The sequence below is a fragment of the Peromyscus eremicus genome, chromosome 5 (genome assembly GCF_949786415.1).
Source record: "Peromyscus eremicus chromosome 5, PerEre_H2_v1, whole genome shotgun sequence".
In the NCBI taxonomy this organism is placed as follows: Eukaryota; Metazoa; Chordata; class Mammalia; order Rodentia; family Cricetidae; genus Peromyscus; species Peromyscus eremicus.
The window spans coordinates 86,576,466-86,587,055 of record NC_081420.1 but is presented as its reverse complement, the minus strand read 5'-3'; positions in this window follow the sequence as shown (position 1 = coordinate 86,587,055).

The following is a 10,590-nucleotide window of genomic DNA, read 5'->3' as shown; positions in this document are numbered from 1 at the left end:
GGCTGTGCCCAGGCTCTGCAGCCCCCACCTGGGGGCTTAGCACATGCATATCTCTCAGCCAACTCACCAGCCACCCTGTGCCTCAATTTCCTTCTCATAGGAGAAGCTACATGTTTGCTGGGGAGTGGTGGATCACAGTGCTGACTCCTAGGTTTCTCTAAGTTGTAAACACCCTCCTAATGAAGCAAAGACTGAAATATTCAGAAGTACCAAACATCTTGTCAGAAAGTCTGAAGTTTTGATGTTTCCTCATTGTCTAATCAGAGAAAGGACCGAATGACCTTCGGGTCTGTCCCACAGGCTCCAGGGCCCGGCTAGTCACCCACATGTCACTCCTTGTGCCTCCTGGTTGTGGGAGCCCACAGAGGCTTCCTAGTGAGAAATTACTCAGGGTCAGAGAATCTGAGCTTGCTTTACCCAGCAGGGCTGCATAATAAGGTGATTTGGTCACAGGCATGGTTACCAGGTGTCAGGAAAGGCCTACACTTGGCTGTATAGTCTGCTTTGATCTTGCAAGGGGGAAGGAAGTCTTTTGCCTCTCCCCTTGGCATATTATAAAAAGCCCTTTTCAATAAAGGATGAGGCTGCTGGGTATTGAACCAGGCCCTCCTGAAGCTATCCTGTGTTTCTTCCTTCTTATCATCTAGGTCTCTCTTTCTATCTGATATTTCCTCATTTCTTTCTCCTCCACCTAAACACTTTTCAAAAGGTGGGAGCAGGCTCCCACACCTGGTCCACTGGATTTATATGTTTACATTGTTGTGACCAAATACCCAACAGAAGTACTGGAGGGCGATTCAGACCCACGGATCAGATGGAGCAGTCCATCAAGGCAGAGGAGGGAGGAGGGCAGCTGGAGGAGTGGGTTCAGCCAGTGGCTGAGGGAGCATCCAACACGGCAGACAGGAGGCAAAGCCCTCAGAACAGAAGCAGGGTGGGGCTGCAGCCCTCCAAGCCGCCCCCGGCAGAGACCCACCTCTGCCAGGCATGCCTCTTGCCCTAAAGGTTTTGCTATTTCCCAAAACTCTACCACCTGGCGGAGGACTGAGTATTCAAACGTAGGAGCCTGTGGGGGAGGTTTGACACACAGAACAAGGCGGGGGTAGGTTTCCTCTGTTTGGGGATGGAAGAAGACTCCTGGTGTGACATTCAACCTGTCACCAATGAGGCACAGAGACTGAAGCTGAGCAGTAGGACTCCCCACCTGGGCTACCCTCCTCCAGCTCCCTGCCTGAGACAGCTCAGTTCTTTTGGCCTCTTCCCTGCAGCCCAGTGAGTTCTTCCCTGGGTCACCATGCCTGTCCTCAGCAGACATCTTTGGAAGGACAAACACAGAGCCAGTTGGCTAGCTGTCTCCATGTTCTCCAACAGCGTCTGCCCAGTTCTCAGGCCTCCTCCCTCTTGCCTATTGGAGATGATTGACAGGGAGCCATTCAATGGTTGGTTTTATTTTTATTGATGAAACTTGTCTACCTGTTATCTCAAGGCTCAGCACAGGACCCTAGAAGCAGAACCATTTCCCTCTGTGATAGAGGCTGGGATACCTCAGAAGAGTTCTGGGAAGCCACAACCAAGGGTCCAGCCAGCTCAAGTGCTCCCACATTACCCCCCCTGCCCCCCCCCGCCTCCCCCCCGCCCCCCCTCGCGCACAGCCTCCTTTTTTTTTTTTTTTTTTTTTTTTTTTTTTGTCTTCATCTATATAGTGGTAATAATCAGACCAGCCATGTGGCCTCATGGAGAGTGGAACTTGGGCATCCCTCCTGCTTCACTGGCTCTCACCCTGACCACACTGCCCCCATTATGACCCACAACCAATCTTCCATGCCTTGCTCCCTGCATCAGCTTCCAAGCCCTGGCCCTCCTCCTGGACCCAGGGATGTAAGGATGGAGTGAGCAGTGAGCCCAGGCTACCAGACTACCTGAGCAGAGGGAGAGGAGAGTGCTCTCTTTTCTTCTAGCTCTGGAGGATCCCCGCAGTGTCTCCCCAGGACCGGCACCAGACGAAGCTCCCAGAGGACAGCTGATGCTGGCACCTGCGTCTGTCTTGACCACTGTGTCCCAGAGGGTCCAGATGAAGAAAGAACTCACAAGATTCAGGTTATGGGGCAGCTATCTAACTGGAGACCTCTGGCTTTGTTTTTCATAGAAGTAGCTTCCTGCTGGCCTTCATCTCCTGTGAGTGAGGGAATGTACCCAGAAGTCCTCAAATCCTGTAAAGATCTTCTACATCTGGGATGGGGGTCTAAGACCCCACAAGCCTAACCTGAGCTGGTGGCAGCCCCTCAGGTACAAGAACACGCCTCCCTAGTTTCTAGCATATTAGAGCTGGCAGTTCCCTGTGGACATTTGTTTCGTGTTTACTGTTTGCTTGGCTCACCCTCCTCCTACAGCGAGAGAAAAGCAGGATCCAGCAAGTCTGGAGAAATGCCCCCAGGGACCCCCAGCTAGGTGGTGTCAGCAAGGTGGAGCTGGCAGCTCTCTGCTTATTTCTGAGTTGGGGGACAGAGGGGGTTGAGGGTGACAGCCATAACAGACCATTACTGCCAACCAGGCCCTTCCCTCCCAAGTGCAAATCCCCACACCTGGAAAGCAAGATGTAAACTCCAGTTTATGCAGAAGAAAACAGCCAAAGAGCTGAAAATGTAAGAAACTCACTGAAAGGGCCCTCAAAACAAGAGGCAGAACCCTACAAGACCCCAAAGCTGCCCTCTCTGGCAACTTTGCTCCCTGCCTCTGCTCCCCAATTCATCTACTCATCCAGTCACCCTACAAAGGGCTACTCAGCAAAACACTATGTGGCCTTTTAAGAATGTGCAGGCTGGGGGTCTAGCTCAGCTGGTAAGGTGCTTGCCTAGCATGTAGGAATCCCTGGGTTCCATCCCCCTGGTGGCACATGTCTGTCATCCCCACCCTTAGGAGATAGAAGCATGAAGATCAGAATTTCAAGATCATTCTCAGCTACATAGAAAGCTCATAGCCAGCCTGAGCTACGTGAGACCCTGTCTCGGGCGGGTTTAAAGTATTAAAAAGTATGGTTGCTAACTCAACAGCTTGAACTCAAGTCTCCAGTTTTCCCTGGCTCAGCCCTCAGGGAGTGCTTCCTTCAATTGTCCAGGGAGGCTACTGACATTCTCCACCTGCTTAACTTGTTGGGAGACACCAGCAAGTGAGTTTGAAAATGCCACTAGTTTGCCTACTGGATGAGTAGATGCCTTGGGTGCGTTGGAGTATCCATGGCTGGAAGCATGTCTGGAAAGTTTCAGAAATCTGGGGCACTTACACACTTATAAGTGCCTGGGTTCCAGTTAAAGGCAAGTCAACTAGTGAGTTAAAAACCAACGTTGTACAACCACCAGGTTGAGGTCCAGGACACTGGGTGGCCAAGGGTGTGGAGGGAGAGCAGTGTCACTGAACAGCAGCATGGTGCCACCCAAGCCTTTTGCATCTCCGAGCTGGGTGATCAGGAAGATTTCTTCTGTGCTGTCCGACCACTGCCCCTGCTGGCCAAGTTATATCCCCAGACAGAGAAGCCAGGAGAGAGATCTGGGATTCACCTTCCCTGCAGCTAGCTGGGAAGGGTTTTGCCTCTCAAAGTGCAGATTTGTACAAGAAGCCTTCTTTCTGAGAGCCCGGTGGGTTTGATCTGTGGGGCTTGTTTGCACAAAGGAGCATGAGTTCTTCCTCCTCACACCCGGTTCAGACATGTTAGCTGATCCCTGAACACCCATCCAGAGTTTTTTTTCTCCTTCCAAAAGGACTGCATGAGGGTATGCAAGGGGCCAAGATCAAACTCCTGGGATCCTTCAGGACCAGCTCCCCCTGAAGTGACAGGGGAGGGGGGTCCTGGGGTGAAGGCTGCATACCTCAGGAGGCTCCTGGTCTGTTGGGGGTCTGCATTTCTTTTTACCTTTTAACTAAAACACGCCACCAAAGATTGGCCCTGATTGTCTTCAGCTGTCGAGAGGAACGGACTGTGTCTCCCCACCTTTATTCCTAGAGATCAATCGTGACTTTCTCAGAAAACAGAAATTGAAAAGTTTACAAATACGAGGCGCAGGCTCTGAACCAGCACGCTGTTGTCGACACTATTGGTGACAGATGCAGCCGGCGCCTGCCAGGGATCCGGGCCTCCCAAGCCGTTCTTGTACTCCCACATGTAGAGGGGGCTCCAAGTCTGATTTCTCCCCTTCCACGGAAGGGAAAAAAAGTCTCCAAAGGGGCTGGGATCGCTGCACCAGTGGGAAAAACCCACCAGCTTGCCAGGCAATGGGAAGTTTGTGGACATGGCCAGGCAGGCTGGGGAGTTCTCCATTTAAATACTCTCCCAACAGTCCCACACATCGACTCGGAAAGTCCTGACATGCTTGGTTCCTGAAAGCTGAAATATTTTCAGTTAGATGAAAAAAAGAAATGTTTGCTGTTGAATGGCCTATTACAGCTGTCACCATCCTGATTTCTAGAAATAAACAAGGCTGTGAGAAGGCTAGCCTCGGCAGAAATGCAAGTTAACACTAATTGGTGGGGTAATTAAATTATCCCTTAAGCCAACGTGCCAGGTGAGCGGCTTTCTCTACACGTTCGTTCTGAGAGTAACCCTCCATGCAACTGTGGAAATGTGAATGGCTCTCGCCAGAGTCATTCCTTTCATTTTCTAGAGGTTTCTACGTATCAAATAGCTAAGAAACCAAGGCGCAAGGGAGTTAGTTCACATTTTCTCCGGATCATCTTACAGAAGCTCGCTCGACACAAACACAGCCCAACACACAAAGTTTATTTTTTAATGTGTTAGTATCTTGCACAAGAAAAATAGCACTAAGTTACAGGAAGATTTATTTACATGGTAACTGTTCACTGGTGTCTGCCGCTCAGTTCTGAATGACTTTTTCCCAAAGGGCAGAATCTTTAAACCAGAACAGAATTTATTTAAACAGCTGGGTTTTTTTTTCACAATCATTTTATTAATACACAGGCCCTTGCTGTGAACGGTGGGTAACTAACTTGTACAATTTGTAAATACATACAAGCATAAAAGCCAGTGTGTCATTCAATTAAAAATTTAAAAAAACGATATAAGATTAATTACTACCAGACCAGATGAAGTCACGTTTCTCCCCCACAGCTCTGTCTTTAACTAGTACTTCAAGTGTGGAATCATAGGCAACCCCCTCACACTCATCCCCAAGAAGAAATAGCACCATTCTTAGAAAAGGAAATAAATCTTTTTGCTGCTTTTGTTGAATTCCAGATTGTTTGAGATATTTTGCCGACATGCAGACTGCCTTTTAAATTAAAAATGATACGGCTAACAGTTGGCTAAAAGAAATTAATGAGTCACATGTCCGTCAGGGTCATCTGCAAATGTCTTTAAATTGTTTTAATTTAAACATTCATGCATTGAACAACGTGACCACGATTCTTAGGGAGAAGGGTAGAAAAAAATGTTCATTTGAGGAATAAAGTGAAAACTCTTCCCGACCGGAAAACAGTGACAGAAGAGAAAGCTAGCAGCCAGGTGCTCAGACACACAGCGGCTAAGGCTCAGACGCTCTCCACCATCCAGAGAGACTGGGTTCCCATGATGATTGACACCTGTCAATTCACCTTCATCACAATTCCACTGATAGCCGGTCTCCATGATGATAGAGGAAGAAGAGCAAAGGTGTCGTCCTCTTCTACATGGTCAGTCACCTTATGAAATAAAGTGGCCCCTAAGCTTCTCACACCTCTCTCCGCCCCTTGCTGGAAGCATCTCTCCCAGGCCCTTTCCTAGGGATCAGACATTTGGTGACAGACATTTGGCTTAACTACTTTAAATACTCTTTGAGAGCTGGCACCTTGCAGAGGCCTCACAGAAGTATCTCATCTTTCTGCAGAGCGCTCCGCTTGCTCGCTCGCTAGAAGAGAGGCAGGGACAGGCTTGCAGCAGACCTCACTGTCCTGCTTTTCCCACCCCCATCCTTCCCTCATGTCTCTAGAAGTCACAGCACCATCTGCTGGACAGTCGCCAGACGGCCAGAGAAGGGCGCTTTCTGCTAAGGCGTCTGGAGTGAAGAAAAGGAATGCAGACTGATTGAACAGCACAGAGAAACGGCAGCCTGCATCTCTGTGTGAGCCTTGGGTGTCTGGCCCGTTGCCTACCACTTTTCTTTTCTTTCTCTTTTTTTAATTAAGAAAATTGTTGTTTTTAACTATTTAAGAGTTTTGTGCTAAGCAGTGAATTTCTAGAGTAAAAGATATCTTCCTTTCCATTTTTCCCTCTATATACCTCCTGGAGTTGGGGATGCTAGACATACACACAAACACACCAAACACACACACACACACACACACACACACACACACACACACTCAATGTATACATGCACCCATCCCTACACACATGTGCACTGCACACATACATGCATCTATTACATATGCACATCCACAAACACACAATACACACACCTTGCTGATTGGGGCAAAGTGCTTTAAAAATAAATACCGTGTGTGTGTGTGTGTGTGTGTGTGTGTGTGTGTGTGTGTGTATACATGTGTGGGTGCCAGTGAAGATAGAGGCATTGAATCATGTGGAGCTGGAGTTACAGAAAGTTTCGAGCCACCTGATATGGATGCTGGGACTCAAACATGGATCCTCTGAAAGAGCAGCAAGAGCTCTTAAAGGCTGAGCCGTTGCTCCAGCCCCTGATCGAGTTCTTTAATCCTTCCCGGACCCCATGGGCTTCCAGAACACAAAGCACAGGACGGGAGTAACCCAAATATTATTTCAATTTTTTTTTCAGGCACTTAAGCAAAATAACTTTCTTTTTTTACATTTATGTAACTTTTGTTATAAATATAATCACACTCCAATTCCACATCTGCCTAATGTCGGTTTCTGGATTTTCCTATGCAAATAACCGCCCTGCCTTCCTCACTGTCCGCTCCTAGAGCGGCTGGCTTTGTCTTGCGGTTCAGATATTGCTTTCTCTTTGTAATTAAAGTCAAGGTATTCTTGTCACCAGAGAGGCTGATTTACATGTGTGTTTCTATATATAAAGATAGAATTTCCCGTGGCCTGTAACATTCATTTTTGTTTTCTTTACAGTTCCTTCAGTGTTTTGGGACATTTGGAAGATTTTTTAAAAAATTGGCAACTTAGGTTTACAAATTAAAATTGCAATCAAATTTATTTTGTATCACAGTTCACCAATTCTAAAAGAGGAACATTTTTACCGGGTCTTGTTTCTCTTTATTATACATCATAAAAAAAAAATAATAAGTGATCTCGGAACCCAAAGCTGGGCTTGCTATCATATTACAGTCACAGACTGTCTCGTTTCGGGTGTGTGCAGAGACCAGAGTATTTACTTTCTGTAACTTAATTTCTCACTCAATAGAGTTTGAAAGCTCTGGATATTATAAAGGCAAACTCATTTTCTGCTGGAATAAAATGAGAAAATGAAAATTTTGAAATTCATTTTATTTGGTAAATTCAGTAGGGACTCACCGTGAACCCCTGAGATAAAGCAGCCCGCCCTGTTTACTTTCTCCATCTTTTAGAGCCTTAAAATGAAAATAGAAGTCCCTCCCTGCCTTCCTATGTGATGTTTGTGTAGAAATTCTAGAATCTCCTTCCTAAAAGCGGAGAACAGAGCTAAAGCTGACTGCGCTGGCCCTCGAGAGCCGGGAGGCTGCGGAGAGTCACCCCAAGCTGAAGCAGAGCTCAGGGATGAAAGGGTTGGGGACACTCACGGTTCTGAGTCCACTTCCCCGCCTGATCTTGATTCCAAAAGGAAACGAGGCTGTTTTGTGCAGAACCAGAAATGAGTATCCAGGAAGCTGGCAAAGTCACTAACCAAACAATCGACTGCAGAAACACAACAAAAAATTTTAAAAACCAAATTCAGACTTTTTCCATAATGGAAAAGTGAGTGAGGAGTGGGGAGGGGAACAGAGCATGTTTTAACTTTTTCCAGTGGCCTGTGCTGGCCCCAGGTTAATCTAAGTTCGAGTTTGGAATATTAGCCTCTGTATCCGTGTTATGCGAAGGCTGGTTTGACTGGCTGCCATGGATGCAGGCTGATCGCAACCCCCAAGTCCTCTGTATAGACAGCCAGTTTCTCCTGCAGATCTGCAGCCCATGCCTTAAATTCACAGCCAGTGCCCCTAGCAAACTCCCTGATGACAGGAAATGGGGACATGTTAAGGACATTTCAACGGCATTTGCTTCGAAGCTGGGATGGGAGGGATAAATATTTAATGACTGGTCCGACCATGAAGACATAGATGGAGGGAGATTGGGTGTTCCAAGCATGTGGTCGGCATCCTGTGGCCTTGCAGCAGAGAGACTTCACCCTGAATTCCCATGAATTGGGGGAAAAATAAAAAGCATTTGCATCCTGCGGAGGGCCATGTTTTAAATTCTCGGTTGTTGATAAATTAATTAAAGGGCAGTCCTCCACGGCTGGAATTTCTTGGGAAAGAATGACCATTGTTTTGTGTTTGTGGTGTCGAGATGTGCATGAATGTCTGTGTCTGTGTGCATGCATGTATGTGACTGCAGTGTATGTGTGTGTGTGTGTGCATTTACACATAGTGTATGTAAGTGTGTGTACAGTAGGGGGATGTGTGCATGTATGTGTCTGTGTAGATGTATATATGCATATATGTGTGTCTGTGTATGTGGATATGTATGTTCATGAGTGTGTGCACATGCATATGTTGTATGTGTACGTGTGTGTCTCTGTATGCATATATATATGTGTGTGTGTGTGCGCACGTGCGTGCGTGCGTGCGTGCGTGTGTGTGTGTGTGTGTGTGTGTGTGTGTGTGTGTGTTTCTTCCTGGGATCAAAAGGATAAAGAACATGTTCCCCCCAATCAACTAAACACTGGCGCACAGAAATGCACAGCCTGTGTATAACAGTGTCCTGCAGGAACCCGTCTTGAATTTTTTTAAGTCCTCTCTTTGATCAAAAGCCGGCAGAAAATTCCATTTCTTCTCGTTCTGTTGCGTTTAACATGGACTAACACAGGGTGAGTTTAAACAAACAGCTGGCTGGGGCATGAATGCGCCTTTCAGTCTGGGGAGCTTGAGGTGGGCTGGATCCGTGGGAGGGGTGGCAGTCCGGGGATTAGCTGGAGGGGAGAAAAGCTAGGGTTTAGGAGGCAGCAGCTAAGACTGTCCTAAGCCCATGAGAAAGGCCCAAAGCTGCTTCCACACCCTGAGCCCGTGTGGAGCGGCTGAACTGTTGAAATTCTTCTGCCTGGAAGATAAATGGCCTACTTTACTCTAAAGTGTCAAGTAGAGAAAACAAAACAAAACAAAAATCCCTTCGAAGTGGATTTGCGAAGGATAAGCTGCATGTACTCAGCGCACAGCAAGAGGGTGCATGGGGGGTGGGGGAACCAGAGGGGCTTCTGACTCCAGCACCCAAGGGTGGAATTAAGGGAACTGGAAGAGGCCTGGGCCAGACTTGGGTCCCTTCGAGGTTCGGCCAGAGGCTGCTTGCTCCTGCCAACCCCCATCCAAGGCACCAATGTCAGCTTCCCAGGTCCAGACTCCAAGCCGCCTAAATGTGCCACAGCACTTCGGGGCCCTCCAGGGTGTCGAAACTGGCCTGTACTGGGGCACACGGTTACCTGGAGGCCACTGTGGAGGTTGAGGGTGGGATTTGGGGTGTTCCTGGGTCCAGCTACCCTGGAAAAAAAGGAATTGGCTGGCCCCAGAAGGACAGATGATCTGAGCTGCTGAGACTCCTGATGTCGCTGTCTGTGCCGCGTTCACCACCATTCACACTGGTGTTTTCGTTTGAAGAAGGCCATTGTCAGCCCAGGCCATGACAACCTTCCTTGACTGCTGAGGTCTGGAATCTCAATTGTCACACCTTGCAGAAGACAGTTGTCCTATCAGATGCAATCAAAAGAACTCCCCCGAGGCCCAGCTCAGGCAGGAATCCAATAGTCAGATGGGTCATAGCTAAAAATCGTACAGGAGTCCTATCCAACTCCATGATTTTATCTTTCCCCTGACTGTGGGTGCAACCCTCAGAGCTCAGGATGGGCACTGGACACTGGAGAGAGAGAGAGAGAGAGAGAGAGAGAGAGAGAGAGAGAGAGAGAGAGAGAGAGAGAGAAGAAAATGCCATTCCGAGTGGCTAGCGGCTGGAGTAATTTATTAGCAACTTTGTATGCCCCCAGGGAAGGCAGCTAATAAAGTAGGGACATTTTGTGAAGATTTGAGCCAGAGGAGAGGACAGGGCAGTGATACAAACTGACAAGACTGGATTGCTGTGTGGAGGAGGCTGACAAGCATCTGGCTGGTGAATGTCCCTTTAGCTCTTGGCGGCTTGTGTTCTAGTATAGTCTAGTTTTCAAGCATGCTAGCGCAGCAGACACGGTTGAAGCCTGGAGCCAGCTGGGAGCTGATGGCTGCATTAAGGTGGGAAAGGAAAAGATGTGGAAGGCCAAGGACATACACTGTTCCTCCTTTAACGGTTTTTTTTTCTGAATCACCAAAAAAATAAATAAATAAAAAATAAACCATAAATGTCGCAAACGTATGGATCAAAGAATTTAGAGATCATGGGTGTGTGCACACTAACACGTTTTA